The sequence below is a fragment of the Euphorbia lathyris genome, chromosome 10 (genome assembly GCF_963576675.1).
Source record: "Euphorbia lathyris chromosome 10, ddEupLath1.1, whole genome shotgun sequence".
In the NCBI taxonomy this organism is placed as follows: Eukaryota; Viridiplantae; Streptophyta; class Magnoliopsida; order Malpighiales; family Euphorbiaceae; genus Euphorbia; species Euphorbia lathyris.
Genome location: NC_088919.1, coordinates 59032424 through 59057102, shown reverse-complemented (window position 1 = coordinate 59057102; position 24679 = coordinate 59032424). Strand labels below are relative to the sequence as shown.

Here is a 24679-nt window from a genome sequence, read left to right as displayed (position 1 = left end):
ACCTTGGCTCTCTGCTTCCAATAATCGGCCTCCTGTTCCAATACTTCATTCAGCTGCCTTTGCGCATTCTGGTACCTAGTCACTGAGTGTCTATCAGTTTTCTCACTAAGCACATGTAGAATCCCTTTTAGAGCCTTTATCTTCCCACTAAACCGTTGTCTGAACCCGTTCCCCCATGCCTCCATCGTTCTAGTACAGGCGTGCAGCTTTCCTGTGAGATTGTTGCGGCTTTCCTTTTCCCATTCCGTCCGAACTAATTGTTTAAAACCCTCCTCCCGAATCCACGCCCCTTCGTACTTAAACCGCTTTCGGCCCTTCTTAAAGACACGTTCCTGTAATTCCAACACTAAAGGTCTGTGATCGGAGTAGGTTGCTACAACGTTTCGCAGCTTGTAGTTCATAAATTTCTGTATCCAACTCGCACTAGCAAAGATTCTGTCGAGTTTCTCCCGAACCCAGGCATCAGTTCCTCTTCCCCTTTCCCAGGTAAAGCGACTTCCCAGCATTTGCAATTCCACCAGATTACAGTCCGCTATCACCTTGCTAAATTCCCGCATCAAAGAGTTTGGGTAGACCGCTCCTCCCTCCTTTTCATCCTGTTGCAATATGCAGTTGAAATCTCCCATAAACAGACTTGGTATCGAGGAATTACTATGTAGTAATCTTAGTAATTTCCATGATTCCTTGTGCAAATTTCTATCCGCAAACCCGTAAAAGCCAATACATCTCCACTCCCTCGTATCTCCACTTGAAATTAACAATTCTATGTGGTGGTCAGAGTATCCTGTAATTGAAGCTGACAGGGTATTTTTCCACATCATTGCCAAACCTCCGCTTCTGCCTCTTCTGCTAACAGCCAGACAGTTATCGAACCTTAGCTCTCTCCTTAAACCTTCCATTCTAGACTCGTCAACAAGCGTTTCAATCAGAAATAATATATCAGGATTACTAGCCCGGACTAGCTCTCCTAATACTCGAACTGCACGGGGATTTCCGAGACCCCTGCAGTTCCAACTTATGCAACTCATAGTCCTTGGCGGACCTGCATCTCAGGCCTCGCCATTTCATTAGACTCGGAGTGTTCTGCATCAATCATAGAATCAGAACTCTCACAATTTATCAATTCCTTTTCAACCCTGCCCTCTGGTATCTCCTGACCTTTTCCCTTATCCCTCCTTTCTTCCTCCCGTCTGCGTTTCCTATCTTCCTTCAACTCCATGCCCTCCTCCTCATCACTTTCCGTGTTGAGATCGTGAATCATCTGGCCAGTCACTTCCTTAACTGTTTCCTGACCCTTTCCCTCTCCTTCTTTCTGGTACTTCATCTCCTCAGTTCCCCTTCTCTTGTGTAACATGTTCAGATTTGGGTTTATATTTTGCTGATTCCCCTTTTGCTGTTTGCTGGTATTTGGATGCGTATAACTCCCTCTTCCTGCTCCTTGCTTCGATTGGTTCCAGGTAAAAGCATTTGGCTCTTTCCCAAAAACAACATGATCTCCATCTCCTGGATCCCTCAACCACCGCGACCCACCTTGGTCTCCCCCTCTCCGTATTGGCGCCTTTAGCCATTCACCCCACTCCTTTGTCAGCTCAGTTCCTTGCCTTTCGAACAACCTTCCACAGAACTTATCAGAGTGGCCTAGTAAACCACACAGATAACAGAATGTGCCAAGTCTTTCATATTTGAATTTAACAAACACCCATTCGTCTTTTGAACGTCGAATCTTTTTGAATCTCTTTAATGGTTTGTTTACGTCGATGGATACCCTGATCCGCATATATTGTCTGAACAGTCCCGTGTCATTATTAACATCATATTCCAGATAGCTACCCAAAAAATCTCCTAGCTGCCTCCCCACATTCTCGGACATAGCACCAATCGGTAGCTCATGAATTTGTACCCAGATGTCCATTAACTCTAACGGGACATCTCTCGGATTCGTACCTTTTTTCCAGTTCTTCATGATGAGTGCGTAGTTGTCGAAGGACCAAGGACCTCCGGACAGCACTCTATCCCGATCAACCACATGGTAGAACTCGAATGCATATAGATTTGGTGCCAGCTCCTGTATTGATATACCCCGACCCGGCCTCCACAAATTTTCCAGTCTTATTTTCATTGCTGAGTAATTTATCAGTTTGTCAGTTATAAAACGGCCGACTAAACATAATCCTTCATCCTTCCTTTGTTCTTCCTACGGTTCCAATCCCAAGTCTAGACCTTCATGCTCCTCCTCCCCAATCCTCAAACGTTCCATCTCGTTGTCCATCACTCTGCTTGTAGTTTTCGTTCATTCAGAATAATTGTCAAGGATCCCTTGCTCAATGGTGGTTTGCCGGCGATCGGAAAGGATCGTCGATCAGGGCGTCGGATAAGAAACGTATTCTCAAGAAACACTCTTACGATGGAGTTCGAAGAGACTACCAACTCTCACGCGGAGGAGAGACTTTCATGACAAATTCAGTTAGGTCTTAAATTCGAGTACTCTTAAACCAAAAAATCGGACAAACTATAAAAAAACTACAAAATGAAACAAAGTTTTTAATCAAATTAACTGCAGATATTAATTTTTTCTCTCTCCTAAAAAAATCACCCCATTTTGATTTGAGTTATTAGGACAAAAAAAAAATGTATAAGATGCCTAATCCATATGGAAGGTTAGAAAAACAATAACAATAAGCACATTCATTCCACAAATTAGTTAACCATGTCAAATTAGTATTTAGGGATTAAAAAAAAAACTTCTAACATTTACAATCAGATATAATTTTATAATCAATGTCTAAAATAGTATAATTTTAGTCTTAAAGTTGATAGTAGAAAATAATTTTACTCCTATTGTTAATAAGTTGGGTCAATTTTGCAAATCATTATAAAACACAGATTTTTTATTTTTTATTTAGCACCAATATTCGTTAGTTCTAAAAAAAGGTTTCATATATTTTTTTTTGTGATTTAATAATAGAATTGAAGATTAATATTTTTGGATTAGGCGAAATATTTAAAACTTTTTTTCCAACTTATACAAAATACAGTATATTTTTTATTTTTCACATCTAATCCTATGTTTGTGATCTGTTACTAATTAGTGATAAAATGACGCATAAATAAAATGTAGATGACAACATTCATAAGACAGCTTGATGAATTATATCTCAATTTGAGTAAACTTATCAATGTTAGAGGTAAAATTGTTCTTCATTGTTAACGTTATGGATAAAATTGCACTATTTTAGATGTTAAGATCAAAATTGCTTCTAACTATAAACGTTAGGATATTTTTGCACTTTATTCCTAATATTTTTGCACTTTATTCCTAATATTCAAAAAATAAGTCTTATATATATCAAAAACATTATAACAATAAATTCAAACTTTTCCTCTCTTGTTAAAAAAACTGCCTATAAAAAAAACTGAAAAAAATGATTTTTTGACAGCTGTGGGATTTGAACCCACGCCCTTTCGGACCAGAGCCTAAATCTGGCGCCTTAGACCACTCGGCCAAACTGTCATTAACTCTATTAATCTATTATTGGCTTTACTTAACTCTATTAATTTATGATTAATAGTTGTTTGTATATACTTTTAATGTGTTACTTAATATATACTGTAATGTATTCTTTTTTTTTTTGAACTCAAATTTCATTAATAAAACCTCAATGGGGCAAGTTGAACACATTACAGATGAAATGTAACTCGGTAAAGTATCAAAGTAAACAGGACAAGATGAAAAACGAGAGGACTGCGCAAACGCGTGAGCCATCTCGTTAGCTTGCCTTCGAATTAAGCAAACTGAGTAATTGTCATTGCTAGGTAGGATATCCTGGCATTGATGAATAATATCTCCGACCTCCGATCTCGCCTCGCATGGTCCGTTAATTGCATCATAAACTGTTTTTGCGTCAATTTCAAAAATGACAGTAATCAGGCCCAAATTTCTTACCCATATCATCGCTTCTAGCAGTCCCAGGGCCTCTCCCTCCATCACTGGTAACAGTCCCTCCTCACTAGCACATCGCGCTGCTACGAAATTGCCGCTGTTGTCCCTGATCGCTGCCCCAACTCCCGTTCTGTTCAGGCTGCTGAAAAAACCAGCATCAGTATTGCATTTGTATTTATTTGTTGCAGGTCTGTGCCACTGGTTGCATTCCTTCCTCTGCTGATTTCCCGTCTTAGTTTCTCGAGTTTGTCGGGTTTGTATCCAGTCTGACAGAATTTCGCAGCCTTTCCTCCACAACTGATGAGCTGTTAAAATTGTATTCCGCCATAGTCTATCGTTACGTCCTTGCCAGATGCACCATAACAGCAGTAAGATTTTTTCACGATTACGGTAATTTTCTTCAGCCAATAGTAAGAATATCAGGTGAGTGAAAGTATCAGCTTCATTTTTCCTTCGTTCCATTCGATTAAGCCATCCCGCCTCCTCCCATACCGCTTTTGCCCAATCACATTCAATCATCATATGCCATTCGTCTTCAATATCCAATCCGCACATCACACATGAACTGTTGATAGGTAAACCTCTGTTGATTAAATTGATTCATGTCGGAAGGCATTTCCTTAACAGCCGCCAAGAGAAATATTTAATTTTATGAGGAACATTACCTTTCCAAACAGCCTCCCATGAACCCGCAACTCGTAATTGAAGGTTTGGATCGATTTTCTCAGTAATGAGCTGATATGCACTTTTGACCGTGTAATTTCCTGTTGTCGAGCAGTCCCATATTAACCGATCATCCTCATTCATCCCTCTTCTATAGTAAATGCGTCTTATCTCTCTCACATCATTCTCTCCAAAAAACTCTTCGATCAGCTCCCAATCCCACTCAGTTGTATATGGGATAAACAGGTCAACCACTTTCAATCATTCCAATCCTTCAATGCAAGGGGTTTGAATCTTTCTTTGATTTTCATTCCGCAGCCATTGTTCCCTCCACACATTAACATTCTGACCATTTCCAATTTTCCACCTATATCCTTCTTTTAGCAATAGTTGGGAACACCAGATACTCCGCCATAAATAGCTAGGCGAGTGACCCAATACGGCACTCATGAAATCCCCCTTTGGGTAATATTTGGCTTTGATGAAGCGACTGGCTAGAGAATCTGGATTGGTCATAAGATACCAACCTTATTTTCCTAACATTGCTAAGTTGAAAGCAGTGAAATTTCTGAAATTCAGTCCTCCATACTTCTTTGCAATTCCGATACGATCCCAACTCATCCAATTCAGGCTCGTTTCTCCTGATGCTTTATTTCCCCACCAAAATGAGTTTAGCATCCTTTTAAGCTCCTCCTCAGTCGAGATGGGCAGCAAAAAGACACTCATAAAATAGGATGGAATTACCTGGCCAGCTGAACGAATTAAAGTTGCTTTCCCAGATTTTGAAAGGTTCTTCCCCCTCCATCTCTGTAATTTTTCCCACAGTCTTTCGTTAAAATGCGCAAATATGACTCTCTTCTTCCTGCCAATTAGAGACGATAGACCCAGGTATCTTCCAGTATTAATCGAAAGTGAGACACCCACGATATCAGATATACCCTGAAAAAGCATGCCATCAATGTTACTAGAACACATTATTCCCGATTTTGCAAAGTTAATTGCTTGTCCTGATGCATGCTCGTACTGCTCCAGTATATGCTTCATAAATCGTGCTTCCTCAATAGATGCCCTGAAAAATAGGAAAGCATCATCAGCAAACAGTAAGTGTGACACCGATGGAGCTCCTCTCCTAATTCTATAGCCGTGGAGAAGGCCCTGCTGTTCACCATCCTGTAATAATGCAGACAATCCTTCCACACAGAATAGAAAAAGGTAAGGGGATAGGGGGTTGCCTTGGCGAAGTCCTCTTTGTGGTTCAATAGGACTTACAATTTGCTCATTAACTTTAACTGAATATCGTACTGTAGTAACACATAACATTAGCAGCTTTACCCAACGCTCATCAAATCCAATTTGGATAAGAACAACTCTCAAATAATTCCAGTCACCTCTGTCGTAGGCTTTACTGATATCAATCTTTAGGGCTATCTCCCCCGTCTTCTTCGCCACATTCCTCTTCATACTATGAATAATCTTGAAGGCAGCCATGACATTTTCAAGGATAGAGCGCCCCTTGATAAACGCAGATTGAGGTTCAGAGATAACATCTGGTAAGATATTTTTCAGTCGGTTAGCCAGGACCTTGGAAATTATCTTGTACATTACATTACATAATGCAATCGGTCTCAAGTCTTTCATTGTGCTCGGTTCCTCACACTTCGGAATTAGTGTTATTATAGTGTCATTAAGGTTTAGAGGAAACGATCCAGCCTCTAGCCATAGTGAATCGGCTTCAAAAATTGCATCTCCTAGAACATCCCAAAAACGCTGATAGAAAGTCGGGTTAAACCTGTCAGGTCCTGGTGCTTTCCCTGGGTGCATTTCAAACAACGCCCTGCGAAATTCCTCTTTGACAAAAGGTATCGCCAATCTGCTTGTCACGTCCGTGTCAAAAAAAAAAATCGAATTTCGATTTTTTGAACTAGATTACAATATACATCTTTTAGAGTATAAATTAATTATGAATTTAAGTATATTATTGGGTTTAATTTAATATTTCTTAAGGTGTAAATTAAAAGTTTTGAGTATGTTTTATAAAAAGCTATAAATTTAAGGATTAAAATCAACATTTCGTATACATATCATACGAATTTGCAACTAATAATAATAATAATAGTAACAATAATATGTCATAATATATTATGATACATGTGGTACTTGAAAAAAAAATAACAATAATAATTAATTAATTAAGTGTCATTGTTTTAAGTAATAAAAAGACATATGTCTACATTTCAACCATTTGAAATCCATGTGTCAATAGTCTAATTTTTTGTGAAATCCACATGTCTTTATTTAAGGAAATCTAAATTACAAATATCAATAAAAAAAGTCCAAATGTCACAATTTTTGAAAATGAATATAAGAGTTAAAAGATACATTATTATATAGATAGGAAAAAACGTATGAGAAAGAGGGGGAGAGAAGGGAAACCAATATATTAAACAAAAAAAAAAAAAAATATATATATATAATATGATTTTAAGTGTTTTCATTAGCTTGTTTTGAGGTGGATATTGGGTATTTAGATCTTCATATATCAAATCATGAAGAAATGTGGTAGAAAACAACCATTATTGAATTTCGGACAACGGCGTGAACCAGTAGCTGTTAACGGATTACACTGATGAATTTCGGTGACTGACGACGACATTTCGATAACTCTATTTTAGACTCAAATTATTTTTAAGATGTTTTAGATATAATTTTGAGTAAGTTTGATTCGGGTAGTTTCCTCAAATTTTTAACAGATTTATGATTAGTAATTTATTAAGTTTATGAGTTACTATTAAATATATAAATTTTAGACTAGTTGTCCTTTAGATTTAATAACGTGAAACTCAGTATTAATAAACTCCTAGCAGTGTCACGAGTCTAACTGAACCTTCGTTCGAAATTAATGATACAATTTTGCTTATACGTTACAATTTCGGTGACAAACGAGAATAATAGTCGATAAAGTATTTGGTTTAAAATTTAGTTTTAAGTTACTTATAATTAAGTGACTTTAAATTATCGAGTTAAAATGCGTTATAAATTAGAAGGATTAATACCGATATTTGTTAAAATTTCATATAAAAGTTGGTGGAATAATTTGAATATAAAATTAGTAGAATAATTTGAATATAAAATTAGGACGAATATACTCTTAGTAGTTAACGGGTCTAATAGTAATTCGGTTCAGAATTTTTGTTCGGTGATTGAAAGTAGTCCGATAAGAATATTTACTTTTAACGATATTAAATTTTATCGATACAATATTTTGAGCCATTTAATTCTTGGAGTTCGATTAAATTATGAATCGATGATTTTATACGAATTTTTAACAATTTTAGTTACATTAAAAGATTATTTGATTTTAATGATTGTGATTATTTTTGCGAAAATAGTCAATTGATGCTAAATGGTTTTACGGTTACGGAATTAATTGGAAGTTTGAATGTGAAAAGAGATTTGAGCATATTGTGATTTATGATTTTATATATATCCATCTAGAGTAATCCGGACGGGTGGTTTTGATATTTGAAGACCATGTTCAGTGAGGGACATGGCCTGTGTACACAGTCTAAAGACCTAGTTGGGTATTGGCAGCGAAGTGTTGGGTAAGACCAATACGGGATTAGGCAAGGTTAAAGAGACGTCTCGACTATGTGGTTATTGAATTGATATGTGTGGTTATGGATTGATACATAAGGGGAGAAACTCTAGGATGGATATAAGGATATAAGGTTTTATGTTTTCGGTTATGAATTGATTTTGATATAAGGTTTTGTGTTATCGGTTATGAATTGATTATGATATAAGGTTTTACGTTTGATTAATTACGAGTTTGATTGATTACGAATTTGGTTTGATAAATCGTTTATTTGATTACAGATTTGATTTGATTTGATAACGTGATTTTAAGGTTTTAAAGTTTAAGTTTTATATTGTCGAATCGATAAAGTATTCGCGAAATAATAAATAAATTTTAGACGGTCTGAATAAGCGTTTTTTGGTCTATTTCGAAATTAAGTTAAGTTAGGAAATTAAATTAAGTTTTTAATGGGTTAAAACTTGACGAGTTAAAATCTTAGATCGAGATACTAAATATATTGTGAATAGTAGTAGCGATAAAACGAAACTATATAGCAATAAAGTGAAGTCTATTAATTTCATCAACGTGTTAATAAGTTAAGAGAACTACCTGAAATAGGTAGAACTACGTGGCTTTGATTCCCGATTTAAAGATTAAAAGATGTTCGGGATACGTAGGAAGCTTGGTAGAACTATCAAGTCCAAGCCAAATAATTAATAAAACTTTAGGTAGTCTAAATAAATTTTTATCTATTAGAAAATAAGTTTGGCTTTTAGGCTGCTATGCGTTCGGTATCTTATTTTCTATTCATACCCGATGCCGTTTAGGGTCGAGTGTGACACTGCTGTTGTCACTAGGCTTTACTTTCACATTAATTAGCTTCACCACCTCATTGTAATTGCATTGACTTGTCGAATAGAGTTCTGTAAAATAATCCTTTGCAATTATCGCCAGGTCGTGATTCTCCGATTTCCATTCTCCCAACTCATTCTGCAGCTTAGTAATATGGTTTCGTTTTCTATGACCTGATGCAAAAGTGTGAAAGAATCTGGTATTACTGTCCCCGTCTTGCAGCCATAGTGCCTTTGCGCGTTGTTTCCAGTGATCCTCCTCCTGGACGAGAAGAGTTATGAGTTTGTTCTTTTCACTTTCAAACTGCTGCACGTCATCAGTATTGCTGCTGTTTCTAAGTGCTTCCAACCTTTTAGTACTCTTGGTAATATCTCGACGTAAATTCTGCTGCAAAGACTGGTTCCAATTGCTCAGGTGTTGCGCCAATCTCTCCAATCTTTCTGATATATTCATCTCCGAAGTAGCAGCCCATTTCTGACTGATCATTTCCCTAAATCCCGCTTCCCTTAACCATTTATTCTCAAAGCAAAATCGTCTGGCTGGCCGAGTCCCTATTGAGTCGCCAGTTTGGAGTACAATTGGGCTATGATCCGAATAAGGTGCAATTGTGTTGTGCAACGTATTATGTGGAAACTTTGATAACGATTCATCCGACCCAAAGGCCCTATCAAGCCGTTCTTGAACTTCATTAGCTTTACCCCTATGTCTGATCCATGTAAAAGGATACCCTTTCAATGGGATTTCAATTAAACCACATGTGTTAATAGTGTTCCGGAAGCCTGCAATACACCACTCCGGGTGTTCATTGGTCCCCTTTTTTTATCACTTTCAGACAATAAGTCATTAAAATCACCAATTATAGCCCATGGTAAATCTGAGGCATCAGCTATAGATTTAATGATATCCCACGACGCTCTCCTTCTACCCCTCTCCGGACAACTATAGAATCCTGTGATTCTCCATTTACCATTTATGTGATCCTTAACTTCCATGTCGATATGATTTCTAGAAAAAGAGAGTAACGAGCACCAATCCGCTACCTTCCAAAATACACATAAACCTCCACTATGCCCAACACAATCCACAGAGTAACACCCATCAAAGCAAATTTTATTACGAATTTCAACAATATGCAAATTACAAACTAGCGTTTCAAATAAGAAAATAACATCGGGACGGTGAGCTTTTACCAGCTCACAGAAAATTGGAACTGCCTTGGCACTCCCTAGCCCTCGGCAGTTCCAACTGAGAATTTTCATCTTGGCTGGCAGACCCGACTCTCCGGGCCTGCCTGACTTCCGTTTTTTGGATCGGACTCCAAATTTGACTGAGTTTCTTCATTCTGGATGTTTGTATTCAGTTTCACTGTGCCTCCGCCCCCTACTCCCCTGTCTGGGTGCACATTAGTTTCATTATTATTAATCACTTCGGATTCCTCTTGACCTTGCTCAGTTTGCTCTATCTCCATTGCCTGAATTTGTTCCGCCTGTTCAGGTAGCTGAACCTTTTTCCCTTTGCAAATCTCCTCTCTCCTTCGTTTCTTTTCTTCAGGCAAGTTAAGGCCTTCATTGTCCACATTCTTATCTCCCACAAGTACATCCTCCTGATTCTTGTCAAAAATAGAAGCCCCAAAGTTCCTAGTTAGTTGTGAAAAATAATAGGGTCTATTTTCATTGGCTGTCAAGGTATTACTTTCGCTGGTGGGTCCTAGCTCTGTCATATGAAAAAAAATTAAATGGCGGGGTATTTTCTATATTGCTTTATATGGACTCAAAAAATAAAAAATTATATTGGTGAATGTTAATCCATTTTTGTTTGATATTTTTTCTGCAATTAAGCTGGCACTCAAATATTGCTGTAATTTTATTTATATCGAAGATAAATTGCATCTTTCTCAGTTAGGCAAAAAAATAAATATTATTCATATGAAAAAAATTAAATGGAGGGGTACCTATATTTCTGTAATTTTAATTATATGGAGTATCTCTCTAAATTAAAATAAAATTATATTGGTGAATATTAATCCATTTTTATTTGAGATTTTTTTTGTAATTAATTTGGCACAAAAATATTGCTGTAATTTTAATTATATGGATGATAAAATTACTCAGTTAGGCAAAAATGTACTATATGCAGAAAAAAGAAAAAATTAAATATTTGTTCGTATTTTCTGAATGCACCTTAAAATAATGAAGTGTTTTACTAAAGACCTAATACTATCTCCAGCTCTTGTATTTTGACCCTTTAAAATTAACGTGGTAGAACAAGAAGAGGAGATCTGGAAAAGTCGATGTGTGTATAGGGGCCAGTAGATTATTATAAACAAGTTTAAGGGGCAAATAGATAATTTAAAAAAATTGAGATATTTAATAGATAAATTAACAAGTTTAGGGAGTAAATAAGTTGTTTTTAAAGTATTTTTATTTGAACTTTATTTCTGTAATTAAGCTGGCATAATAAAAATGTTAATAATTACTTTTTTTTATGAAAAATGTTAGTAATTACTAATTACTCAAATATTGCTGTAATTTTAGTTACATGGATGATAATTTATATCTTTCAGTTAGGCAAAAATATATTTATATACAGAGAAAAGAAAAAAATTAAATATTTATTCCTATTTTTTGAATGCACCTTAAAATAATGAAGTGTTTTTTTTAAAACATTAAGGTAATTTTTCTCTCCGTACTGTGAGAGTCTTTCGTCCCTACGCCTCGTGTTAGGGTTTTCTGGGTTTTCTGATTTCGTTTGTTCTTGATCTGAGAGGACCTTCGGAGGTGGATCGACGTTGATTCTGTTGTCTTCTCTGGTTGGTTCTGGTGGATTGGTTCTCCAATGGAGGCTGGTCTGGAAGATCTTAGTATCGCTGATGACGAGCAAGCAGGGGTTGATCTGGGTGTCGAAGCACAGGTTTTGACGGGAATAGGGGAAGGCATGCGATTGGTCGGGCGATTCCTTATGGATAAGTTGGTGAATTTCCTCGCAATGAAGATTCGGCTAGCTAATATCTGGCGGCCGGGAAGGGGAGTCTTGATACAGGAAATCGCACCAAACTTGTACTCATATGAATTCTTTCATCGGGTTGATTGTGATAGAGTTCTTTCGGGAGGACCTTGGTCCTTCGATAATCACAATTTGGTTCTCAATTTTTGGAAGGAAGGTACTAATCCTGAACTGATTGATCTGAACTTTATGGAAATATGGGTGCAAATCTTTGATTTGCCTTTTGGAGCCATGTCTGAGAAAGTGGGAAGGCAATTGGGCAGTTTTTTAGGAGTGTTTAAAGAATATGATCCTAACAATAACACAGGGTCTTATCGCCAATATATGCGTATTAGGGTGGCTCTGGATGTTAGGAAACCCATTAAGAGGTTCAAGAAGATACAGAGGGCAAGGGATGAATGGTCATACGTTCACTTCAAATACGAGAGGATAGGAGTTTTTTGTTATCTCTGTGGTAGGATAGGACATGCTGAACGCTACTGTGGGAGATTATTTGATGAGGGAGAAGCTGACCTGTCGAAGGAATGGGGGGAGTGGTTAAAAGCCCCATTGAGAAGAGGAGGAGATCAGGGAGGATCTCGTTGGCTTCGTGAAACAAGGACAGGGTCAGGAGGCGAAAAGGGAGGGTATTCCCCGAATGCAAATCGTTACTCTATGGTGGGAGCTCAGCTAGTTACGCCAGGTATCACAACTGGAATAGGGGAAAGGATAGGGCAGGGAAGTAGAGTGGTCTACAAGGATGGTATTCCTCAGGGTGTCTCAATTTTTTATAATGTAGATAGAGGAACAGATGTTAGGAATAAAGAAAATACCCAACCTGAGCAAGAAAGGTACGAAGAGGATACACAGATGGTAAGTGGGGAGGAGGAAGGAATGGAGTTTCCTGACCTAAGGAAACGCAGGAGAGGAGAAAAGGATGGGGAGGTAGGAGAATAGAGTGAGCTGAACTTACATAACAAATTAAAAGAGGGCAATGAAACAGTTGTGATGGTCAACACAGGTGATTCTTTTTCCAAATTGGATGAGGATTCCTGTTTAATCAACGAAGCGGCGAGGTCTGAGAATCAGACCCGCCGAACCAAATGAGTTGCCTTATTTGGAACTGCCGAGGTCTGGGAAATACTCGTGCAGTTCAGGCGTTGGGTGAACTAGCCCGGGCTAGTAAATCCGATATTATTTTCCTAATTGAGACACTAGTGGATGATTCGAAGATTGAGTTTGTGAGAAGAAAATTGAAGTTTGGTGGTTGTTTTGGGGTCAGCAGCTCTGGGCACAGTGGAGGGCTCGCTGTTATGTGGAAACAGGGTACTGATGTGTCTGTATTGAGTTTTTCAGTGCACCATATTGAAGTTGTTGTGGAAAATGCTCAGAAGGGTAAATGGAGATTCGTCGGATTTTATGGCTTTGCTGATAGGAGTAAACACAGAGAGTCTTGGGACTTGATTAGGAAAATATTCAGAAATTCTGATTTGCCTTGGGTTATAGCTGGGGATTTTAATTGTTTGTTATCGCAAAGAGAGAAAAGGGGAGGAGCTGTCTATCCTGAACACTTGATAAGGGATTTTCAGCAAGCGATTTTGGATTGTGAACTGATTGGGTTAATTTTGGTTGGAAGCCCTTTTACGTGGGAGAGGGGCCGCAGTACCCCGGGCTGGATCAGGGAAAAGCTAGATAGAGCATTCGCTAGTGATAGTTGGCTACAGATGTTTGGCAATCACAAATTGAGGTCGGGGAATTCGTGCTATTCTGATCACGTCCCGTTAATCTTAGATCTCAACCTTAATGCTAATCGGCCAGGTAAGCAACGGTTCCAATTTGAGCTAGCATGGCTGGTGAACCTAGTTTTCTTGATTTGATTTTATCCAAGTGGAATGCTTGTTCTGAGCTGAGCCTGATGGAAAAATTACGGGTTTGTGCGAATGTTATGGAACAATGGGGGAAGGAATTCCAGTGGCGCTTCCGTAGCAAAATTGATAATCTGAAAAAACGACTTAGTTTGCTAAGGGATAAGGAGGATAGTGGTTCAATTGCTAGATTCCTAGTGGCACAAAAACAGCTTGAATTGGTTTTGGATCAGGAGGAGGTTTTTTGGAAGCAAAGATCAAAAGTCTTTTGGCTGAAGGAAGGGGATTTAAACACGAAATTTTTCCACTGTAGTGTGAAGGCCAGGAGATTCCAAAACAGATTATCAAGCCTGACAGATGATAGTGGCGTTGTGATTGAGGATCCGGTTGATATGGGAAATCATGTTTGTAATTACTTCAGTGAGCTTTTTGCACCTTCCACTTTTGCTGACTCTGAAACTATTGAGGCTGAAGCTGATACCATTGTCAATATTCTGTCAGAGTATGAACGGGCTTCTGGACAAGCTATTAACCTTAACAAATCAGGCATTTTTTACAGCAAGAACGTGGGGGTGGAGAGGAGAGCGGATTGGGGGGAATTCTTCGTGTCAGTCAACCATTAGATACAGGGCGGTATTTGGGGCTTCCCTCGCTGATTGGCCGTTCAAAGCGGAGTTTATTCACATTCCTCCTTGACAGACTTCGGAAAAGATTTGGAAGCTGGGGGTTTCGATTTCTTTCTAGTGCTGGGAAAATGGTGTTGTTGAAGTCGGTTGCTCAGGCTCTCCCAACATACTGTATGAGCACCTTTCTTTTACCTAAGTCAATTTGTGTGGAACTCCAGAAAATGATGAACTCATTTTGGTGGGGTTCGAAGGAGGGTGGCAAAAGGCGTATTCATTGGTTCGGGTGGCAAAAATTATGCAAAGTTAAGGAACAAGGGGGTTTGGGGTTTCGTGAGCTGCGACTATATAATCTCTCTCTATTGGGCAAACAGGGATGGAAGCTGATTCACTCTCCGCATACTTTGGTTAGTCGGTTACTTAAAGCTAAATATTTTTCTAACGGAAGTTTTTTGTCCTCCAGATTAGGTAGTAATCCTAGTTTTGTCTGGAGGAGTGTGTGGGGATCATTGGATCTTCTTAAACTGGGTGTCAGATGGAGGATAGGGGATGGCGCTAGCATTCGTGTATGGAAAGACCCGTGGGTGGCGGGAATTGAGGGGTTCAATATTCGGTCTTTTATTGTTCCGGGTTTAGAGGATATGGTTGTTGCTGATTTTATTAACCAGGATGGGTATAATTGGGAGAGGGATAAAGTATACGACTGCCTAAATGAGGAGGAGGCTGATCAGGTTTGTAAAATGGTGATTCCTAGGCGCCAAGCGAATGATGAGCTAATTTGGGAGCACACGAGAGATGGGATATATTCAACGAAATCCGGATACCGGGCCATTGACGAAGCAATTAATGGAGGGGGGAGTATTGTAGATTGAGATTTAATTTGGAAAATGAATTAGCCACCAAAACTGAAAATATTCATATGGAGGCTATGTTCTAACTGTTTACCCACAAGGGCTGAATTAATTAGACATCATTTGCAGGTTCCGGAGCGGTGTGTAATCTGTAATTTGGTGACTGAAAATCGGGAGCACCTTTTTGGTCAGTGTTGTTTCGCGAAGGACTGCTGGAGGGCGGCGGGCGTTGCTGGTCCTAACGAGTCGGATGGGGGGATTGACGAATGGCTGTAATCAAAAGGTAAAGTGGTATCTGATATTGAATTTGGAAAAATTGCATGTGTATTGTTTGCAATTTGGCAACAGAGAAACCATTACCTTTGGAATAATGTGGTTCGGCCGGCGGAGTTCTGTTGGAAGAGCGGACAGGAAGTATTTTTGGCATGGCAAAAAGCGAGGCTGAATGTCCGGAGACCTGTCGGAAACGGAAGAGCAGCAACGTGCGGGTGGAAAAAGCCCAAGTCTGGTTATCTGAAGTGTAATGTGGATGGGGCGATTTTTGCAACCGAAAGGGCATCTGGATACGGGCTGATTGTGAGGAACGAATGGGGTGAAATTAAGTTCTGGAGCAGCAAAATTGACCCAATCATAAGGGAGCCGAAAATGGTTGAGGCGTTGGGTTTACGTGATAGCCTATTGTATATGGAAAATTGCAACTTCAGCAGGGTGGAATTTGAAACTGATGCCAAAATAGTGGCGGATGGTGTCAACTCAAGAAAGGTAAACTTGTCTGAATTCGGGTCAGTCATTCAAGATTGTCAGCAAATTTTGTTAGAAAATTCCGGCTTTTCAGTCGTATTCATTCCTCGTTTAGCGAATGAGGCCGCCCATTGTATTGCAAGGCGGGCTCTTTCCAATGCTAACGAACTAGGTTCTGATTTTTTGCCAATTTGACTTAGCGATGTAATAATGAAGGATAATATTTCTAATGAGTAATATGAGTTTCTGTTTTGGTTAAAAAAAAAAAATGAAGGGTTTTACTAAAGACCTAACACATCTCTAGCTTTTGCAGTTTGACCCTTTAAAATTTAATTTATTTTGTAGAGCAGGGGGAGATTTAGACAATTGATGTTAGTATAGAGGCCAAAATATTATTATAACCAAGTTTACAGGGGTAAATGCACCACTTAAAAAAGTTGAAATATTTAATATGTCAACTTAGTAAGTTAAGTTCAGGTAGTAAAGAAGACATTTTCAAAAGTTTAGAGGGCAATTAACTTTTCTTTTGATAAAATATATTTGATTCTTTTTTTCAAAATCAACATAAAAGTTCTTTAATATTTGACTACTCTAACTAAGTAACTTTAATATTATAGAAATAATATTATAAGAAATTTTAATTTACTCTAAGTTTAGTATAATTTTAATTTATAATAAATGGAGTACTAATAATACTCAAATAATATTTGCAGCATATATAGCTTTGAATAAACATTAACTACAATAAAATCTTAGATTGAATTAATTAGATATGATTTTATAATTAATGCAACCATTTAAATTATATATATATTTTTATTTTTTTTATAAACATACTTATAATTTCATTAGATTAAAACACAATAAGTACATCAATAAAAACAGTAAGGAATTACCTTTTAAAATTCACTTAGACAACTTAGCGTGCATACATGGGTCATATGCACCGATAAATTATTATAAGCAAGTTTATAGGAGAAATACGTTACTTAAAAAGGTATTTACTATGTTAATTTAGTCCTCCATGTATAAATTAAAATTATTTTAAGGATAATGTTGAAAAATATTTCTAATATTGACAGTCATAATCAATTTTATTCCTAATATCTAAAATTGAACAACTTTTAACCCTCATACTAGCAAGTTGGGTCAATTTAAATATCATTATATAACACATATATTATGTTCCATATTATGCACTAGTTAAGATTTTACGTTTTTTTTTTGTAATTTCACAGTAGAATTGGAGATTGATATTTTTAAATTTGACGAGATATTTGATTTTTTTATCCAACTTGTACAAAATAGAATATAGTTTTTGAAACTTTTTTTTACGTACATACGTATGTTTATAGTTTGTTAATGACGAGTGATAAAATAACATATATTTACAATGGAGATAACGAGATTCATGATAAGAAGACAATTTTATGAATTATTTTTTAAATTAACTTAATTTATTAATGTTAGGAGTAAAATTGTTAATATATTTAGGATAAAATTATATAATTTTGGAGGATAAGGTGCCAAAATAGACCTAAATTTTTTGAAAAAGTATCAATATGAGCTCTACGTATAAAATAACATCAATGTAAGTTTAACATTTAAAAAAAGTATCAATTTAGGTTTCGATAATGAAATGTGACACGTAATTCATATTACTCCGCTAAGTTATGATTTCTCTCTCCACATACAATTGATAGAATTTAACGGAGTAAAATGAATGACGTGTCACGTTCTGTTATCGAGACATAAATTGATACTCTTTTTTAAATATTAAATTTATATTAGTCCTATACATGAATTTTCACATACACCTTAATAAGCAAGTGAATTTACTCCTTCACCGTTAGATATAGGCTTATTAAATCTAAGCCTCATGATGCTTTGAAACTCCACTTTAGAATTCTAATAAGCCTAGATTTAATGGTGAATAAACAAATTCTACATACTTAAAAGGTGTATGTAATCAAGACTGTAAGGGGGCGTTTGGTTTGAGGTCTTTAGGAATGGGAATGGGAATTGGAGGGTTTTATTCCATTTGTTCTTGTTTGTTTACAAAAAAAACTCATTCCCTTTACCCACTTTAGGTTAAGCCATTACCTCACTTTAGGTTAAGCCATTACCCCATGTCCTCTAGGGAATTGGATTCTCTTTACCCTCATTCCCTTTTCTAAACATATCCAAACACATAGGGGAATTAATGGTTATTCATTTCCTTTCCTTTCTTTTAATTTCTCTTTCTTGATTCCTTTTTCCTTACCTTTTGTCAACTAAACGCCCCCTAATTTTATATAGATAGAATTTAAATTAATATTTCTCAAGAACCATGGAATTATTTGGTAACTTCTTCCAAATTTTAGACCATTCCATTTCAAATGTCAACGTTTATGCCGTTATTTTATTACTAAATCCGTTAATCTGACGTGGCTTATTTTAATAATTATGAGTTCCTCTTTTTACTTGGAAAATGATAGGTGACTTGCTAAAAATAGGCGTGGACTTATACGGCGCCACGTTTAAAGCAACAGTAGAAGAATCTAATTTTCATGGTACAGCCCAATTCCATGGAATTGCGGCTGATATAGTTAATTTAGTTTGGTTCAGTTCGATTTTTTATTATATATTTAATTTTAAAATATAAAATTGTGATTTTTGTACTTTTAGTTAAACAAGTACAAACGAATAAGGATAAGATATCAAAATAAACTTATTATTTTTTAGAAAAATTAATTTAAGTTTTATGTATAAAATAATATTAATATAAATTTAATATTTAATAAATAATATTCTATCTATTTTATAATACATATCTTTTAAGTTAATGTATACTAATTAAAAAATGTAATTAGTTTTAAGTAAAAGATTTTGTTACTTTTGTATTAATTGCATTCACTAGTAACTTTATCTATTTTCAAAGTAAAAAGTTAACTTAAATAAAAGTATATTTGGTAAAAGTAAATTAATATGCATAGATTGAATCAAAATGTCATATATTGTGGAACAAGAAAAAAGTTTTCTAGAAAGACATGTATTGTGGAACGGAGGGAATATCAATTTAGGTTTTGATAACGGAACGAGACACGTATTGATATTATTCCGTTAAGTTCTATCAATTGTATATTGAGGGATAAATCATAACTTAATGGAGTAATAGAAATGATTTGTCCAATCCGTTTTCGAAGCCTAAATTGATACCATTTTTTAAACGTTAGGTATATATTAGTACTATTTTTTTTTACATAGAGCCTAAATTGATACTTACCTAAAATCCATAAATCTATTTTAATATTTTATCTCAAAGAATAATAATATTTTAAATACATGTCTAGTCTTCGTATTTAGTTAGAAAAAAAACCAATCAAACAAATAATTGGTTTAAATGAATTTAGTTATTTACTGTTAGATATAGGTTTATTCAAATTTTATAGTTGAGATTAAAAGTATTGTAAGATTTAAATCTAATAAACTTGAATTTGATAATGACACTGTAATAACTATCAACTCTTTTTCTTAAATTTAGTGTCTATTTGTTTATATTTTTCAGAACTGATTTTTACCATTTAATTCTAAACAAAAGATAAAAAATTATTTGATAAAAATTCGAAACAATTGGTTTAAACGGAAAAATCAACTAATATCTGCTATTTATAAGTAACAGTAAAAAGCTAATATGAACATGTGAAACAAACGAACTCATAGTTATTAAACTAGTTTAAAATAATTTATTAATAAATTTAAATGAAAAAATAAAAAGAGATTATAACCAGTTGAACTTAACAAGTTAGAAAATCAATAAATTATTATAAAAATTTGAGAATACAGTAAATTTATTAAAGATGAATTAATGTTTATAAATACATACTCAACAATATTTTAAACCTTATTACTATTATAATTTTTTTTTGAAGAAATTACTATTATAAAACTTAATTTATTTTTTCCATCGTATAAAAATAATTAAAAATTAATAAAGGATTTTTTTAATTAAAGAAATAAATAAAAAGAAAAGAATTATAGCTGAAGAATCCTAAAAAATCTGTCGGTCACCGCCTCGTGACTCTAAATCTGAACTTTTCTTTCTTATCCAGTGTAACCTCTTTTGGCATTTAGTCATCATTATCAGTGTATGAAGATTTCGTCACACTTTCTTTGCATGTTGCCACGTGTACACACCTCTTGTGCTGTCACTTTAATTAGATTCCCTCTTACTCAAGGGTAGTTTGGGTACACAGCTAAGTTTGTCTTAGCCCTTGTTTTCAGTGTGTGCCAAAAATACCCCTCACCAAAATAATAAAAAATTTATATTTCCATATTTCAATGGTTTATTATATTATTTGTCTATCTTAGTTTTCAATGTATGTTTTTTTTATTTTATCTTTATTAATGAGTAATATTAATGGTACTTTTTATCATTATAAATTTCAATATACAAATAGTGGTTCAATTTAGAGATGGTTGGATCGGTACTATCTGATCATAATAGAATTATATGTATCTTATATAAAAGGGTAGGGGTGGTAATTTATGATATAAAAATACGATTTATAGACTGACACGAAAAGCATTTTTTCTAACACTTATAATATATAAAACCACATGGAATATATATATGACATAACATAATTTTGATATGAAATACGAAATTATCATCTCTATAAAAGGATATGAGTTCAAAATTATTACCCGTTAGGGTAATGGGACGAGTATGGTTATACCCCCAGAGTACCTGATACTTAGTACTCGTTACCCATTATAACTCTTTTATATATTAAAAAGGATTATTATTTTTTAGATGTAAGATGTGAGATTTGAACCCTAACCTTTTGTTCTTCAATCATTTAGTGATACCAGTAAGTTACTTTAGTCTTATTCATTAAGGTTCAATTTGTTCAATTTTTAGATGGATGATTTATTAAATTTATACTTTATTAAATTTGTAATATTTTTTGTTTTATTTATTAATGCTTAACGAGTAAGGATACCCACGGGTAACCATGAATTAAATGGGACGGGTATGGAATGCAAACAGTATATTCGTTATAATAAGACATGTACGGGTAATTAAAAAAATAAAAGGATAAGAGTTTGAGATTGGTACTACCTGTGTGGATACTCTACTCGTTGTCATTCCTAGTTCAATTTAATGTATGAAACAAAAAATAGAGATTATTAATAAAGAGAGATAAATAGTATTTTAATCTATTTTATATAAATAAACGTAAATGAACTATTTCCTTAATATGTGTAATTTGATCAAACGTGACAATTCTTTTTTAAAAAAAGTTGTGCACAATGCACTTACATTAAAAGACAAAGGAAAACCCTTAATCTACCCCCACCCCACCCATGTGATTCAAACCCATGACCTCTACGATCATATGTAAACTTTCAACCAACAGGCTAAGAACTTCACCACTAATGTGACAATTATTTTGAAATAAAAGGGTAGTTAAAAATGGAGGTGTGATAAAAGTACACATGATACGACATCAACACACAATTTTAATGTCTTGGTTTAGTTTAGTAGGCATTGTGTCATTTTTTTATTGACACGAAATTAACACGTAAATTTTTTGATTGAGTTAAGGTTGACAAGCAAACTGGAAAATGACATTAAATGACACGAATATTTAAAATTAGAGAAAAGTATAAAAATAAATCTTATGATTTGACCGATTTATAAAGACAATTTTTGTGGTTTAAAAGTTTACAAACATGGGTCGATGCTTTGTAAAATTTACAATTAAAGGATTTATGAGTCAATTTTTTTATCAAACAATATTTGTGGTTTAATTAATTAGTAAAGTAAGACCTTGAATTTTGTGTAATTTGTAAAATACGGTCTTTTAAATTGCTTCAACTCGCTCACGTTTTGGGGCAAATAGTTAATACAATAATTTTTGATGGAATGTTAGAGTTTGTAAACTGCACAAAACACATATTCATATTTGCAAACTTTTAAACCATTGAGACTATCTTTGCAAATCATCCAAACCATATGGTTTAATTTTTTATACTTTACCCTTAAAATTATTGTTATATTCTCTAATGTTTTTACATGTCACCGTTATTAATATATATAATAAGATTATAATTATTATTTGCAAACACGACTCGAACCTTCTATTTTGTTATAAACACATTATATAACATCCAACATGATATTAGTAGACTTTGGATGGTTAGTGTTAATATATTAATCCTAAAATGACATAAAATATTTAAAAATAGTATCATATACTCCTATATTAATATACATATGTAATCAAATTACATGTTACTTGAAAACACGATACAGAATCGACACTAATCAGATTAGATTAACACGAGTATCACATACAAGTTTTTAGATTGAGTTAAAGTTGACAAAAAAAAAAAAAAAAAAAAAAAACGATATTGACACGACATGAATCTAAACATCTAGTTAAAAACATGGAATTTGAGAACATAATTTGAGTAAAAAAACACAACAATATTGATATAATTTGAAATCATTTTTCTTTTTGTATTATTTTATATTGTATGTATTTTCATAGAGAAGTGATGGGTTAAATGCACCGTTGGTCACTGAACTTACATAGCTGTCTCAAAATGGCCATTCAACTTCAACTTGTCTCAATAAAATCACTCAACTTTAAGTTTTGTCTTAATTAGGTTACTCTAGAAATTTTAATGGTTAAAATGCATCAGAATGATGTGATCGCTGACACATGAGTATGAGTTAACTCAGATGTCTAATCGAAATGACATGTGGCAAGCACATGTCGGTTATTTTTATGGAAAAAAAACTAAATTTTATTTTTTCCATAAAAAGAACCGACACGTGGCTACTAGGTGGCGCATAAACGGATATCATGTGTTGTTTTGATCAGATATCTGAGTTAAATAATGTTGATGTGTCACTCTTGTCATCATTCCTATCCCTTTTAATCGCTGGAATCGTCGGAGTAACCTAATTGAGACAAAACTCAGAATGTAGTGATTTTATTGAGAGAAATTGAAGTTGAGAGACTATTTTAAAACAATCATATAAGTTTAGTGACTAACAATGCGTTTAACCCATGAATGATGTCCATGAAACTTGAGTGTTCATCCAAATTTTATTAAGAATAAGTTGATATTTGAAATCATATTTTTTACTAAAACAATTATCCACTCTTAGAAAAAATAAGTAAATAATTATCATTCTTATCTTTTTTTTGAACAAATTATCATTATTATCTAAATTGACTATAAATTGAAATAAAAAATAAATTCTCTCAAAATTTAGAAAATGATCAAGTTTAAAAACGATTATTTAATTTCTTGAATTTAATTAAAATAATAAATTAACTTCATAAATTTTAGATGACAGAGAAAGTCAATGTTATAAATTAAACACGTGAGCGAAGCTGAACAAAACTAAATGATCATATTATATTATAGATTATTTTGGATAAAAACGAATCTTTCATTAATATTGCTATTAATGTTCCATATATTGCCAAGATAGTCTAACTTGACAACTTAACATGTGTATGATGGAATATGAAACACAATTACGATGAGACATCTTTTACATTGATAATAATATAATAGAGAACTCGATATAATGTGATAAAATGATTAATTAGCAGTTTTATTTATAATATAGTGAAAATATGAAGAATAACTTGATATTTGAAATCATATTTTTAAGTAAAATAATTATTGATTTTATCGAAATTGACTATAAATTGAAATAAAAAACCGATTGTCTTTTCAAATTCGGAAAACAATCAAATTTGAAAAACAATCGACTGATCCTTTGAACTTATTTAAAAAAATCAATTAATTTCCTAAATTCTAGATGATAGAAAGGATAAATGTCAAAAGAAATAAGTCAGCGAAACTAAACAAAAATAACCGATCATATTATATTATAGACTGATTTTGGATAAAATGGATATTTCATTAATACTTTTATTACAATTCTTTTTCTTTATATTTTCAAAAAATAGTCTAACTCGACAATTTAAAATGAAATTTACACATGTAAAATGGAATACAAAATACAACTATATCTTATATTCCTAGCAATAACCAAAAACTCGATATAATTTGCTAAAGTCATTAATTATCAGTTATATATATAAAATAGTGAAAATTTTAAAATGCAATTTTCCACGTATAAAGATTTATCTTCGTGTGAGGCTTCTTTTAAGCAAAACTAAAGTGAAAAATTATAATAAATTGAAATCATATTTTTTTTATGTAAAAGTCGGTTTTTGCGTTTAGAGGGGAACCTTGCAAAGCATAAAATTGAATATAATATAAAAAAGGAAAAGAGTTTTAATAAATGTTAGAAATGAAAACATGATAGAAGAGATATGTTTTCTTTCTTTCAGATCTATCTTCTCTCTCTCAGATATATCTTCTTTTTTCCAGATCTATCTTCTCTTTTTCAGATCTATATTCTCTCTCTCTCAAGAGTAGCCGCATAGGACCTAGGCCCAGTAGAGGGCTCGGGTCTCGAAGGAGGACAAGTCGCAGCATCACGAGATCCAGGCAAGGCATGCTTCAAGAAAGAGGATCTAGAAAAAAAGATGAGCAATGGAGCAATC

General features: G+C 34.3%; 1 non-coding gene across 1 annotated transcript; it reads right to left on the bottom strand.

Annotated features, from left to right (window-relative positions):
- Nucleotides 1-3431: 3431 nt before the first annotated feature.
- On the bottom strand, nt 3432-3511 carry TRNAL-UAG (transfer RNA leucine (anticodon UAG)). Its single transcript has one exon. It is a non-coding gene; the product is annotated as a tRNA-Leu (tRNA).
- Between the last annotated feature and the right edge of the window lie 21168 nt (nt 3512-24679).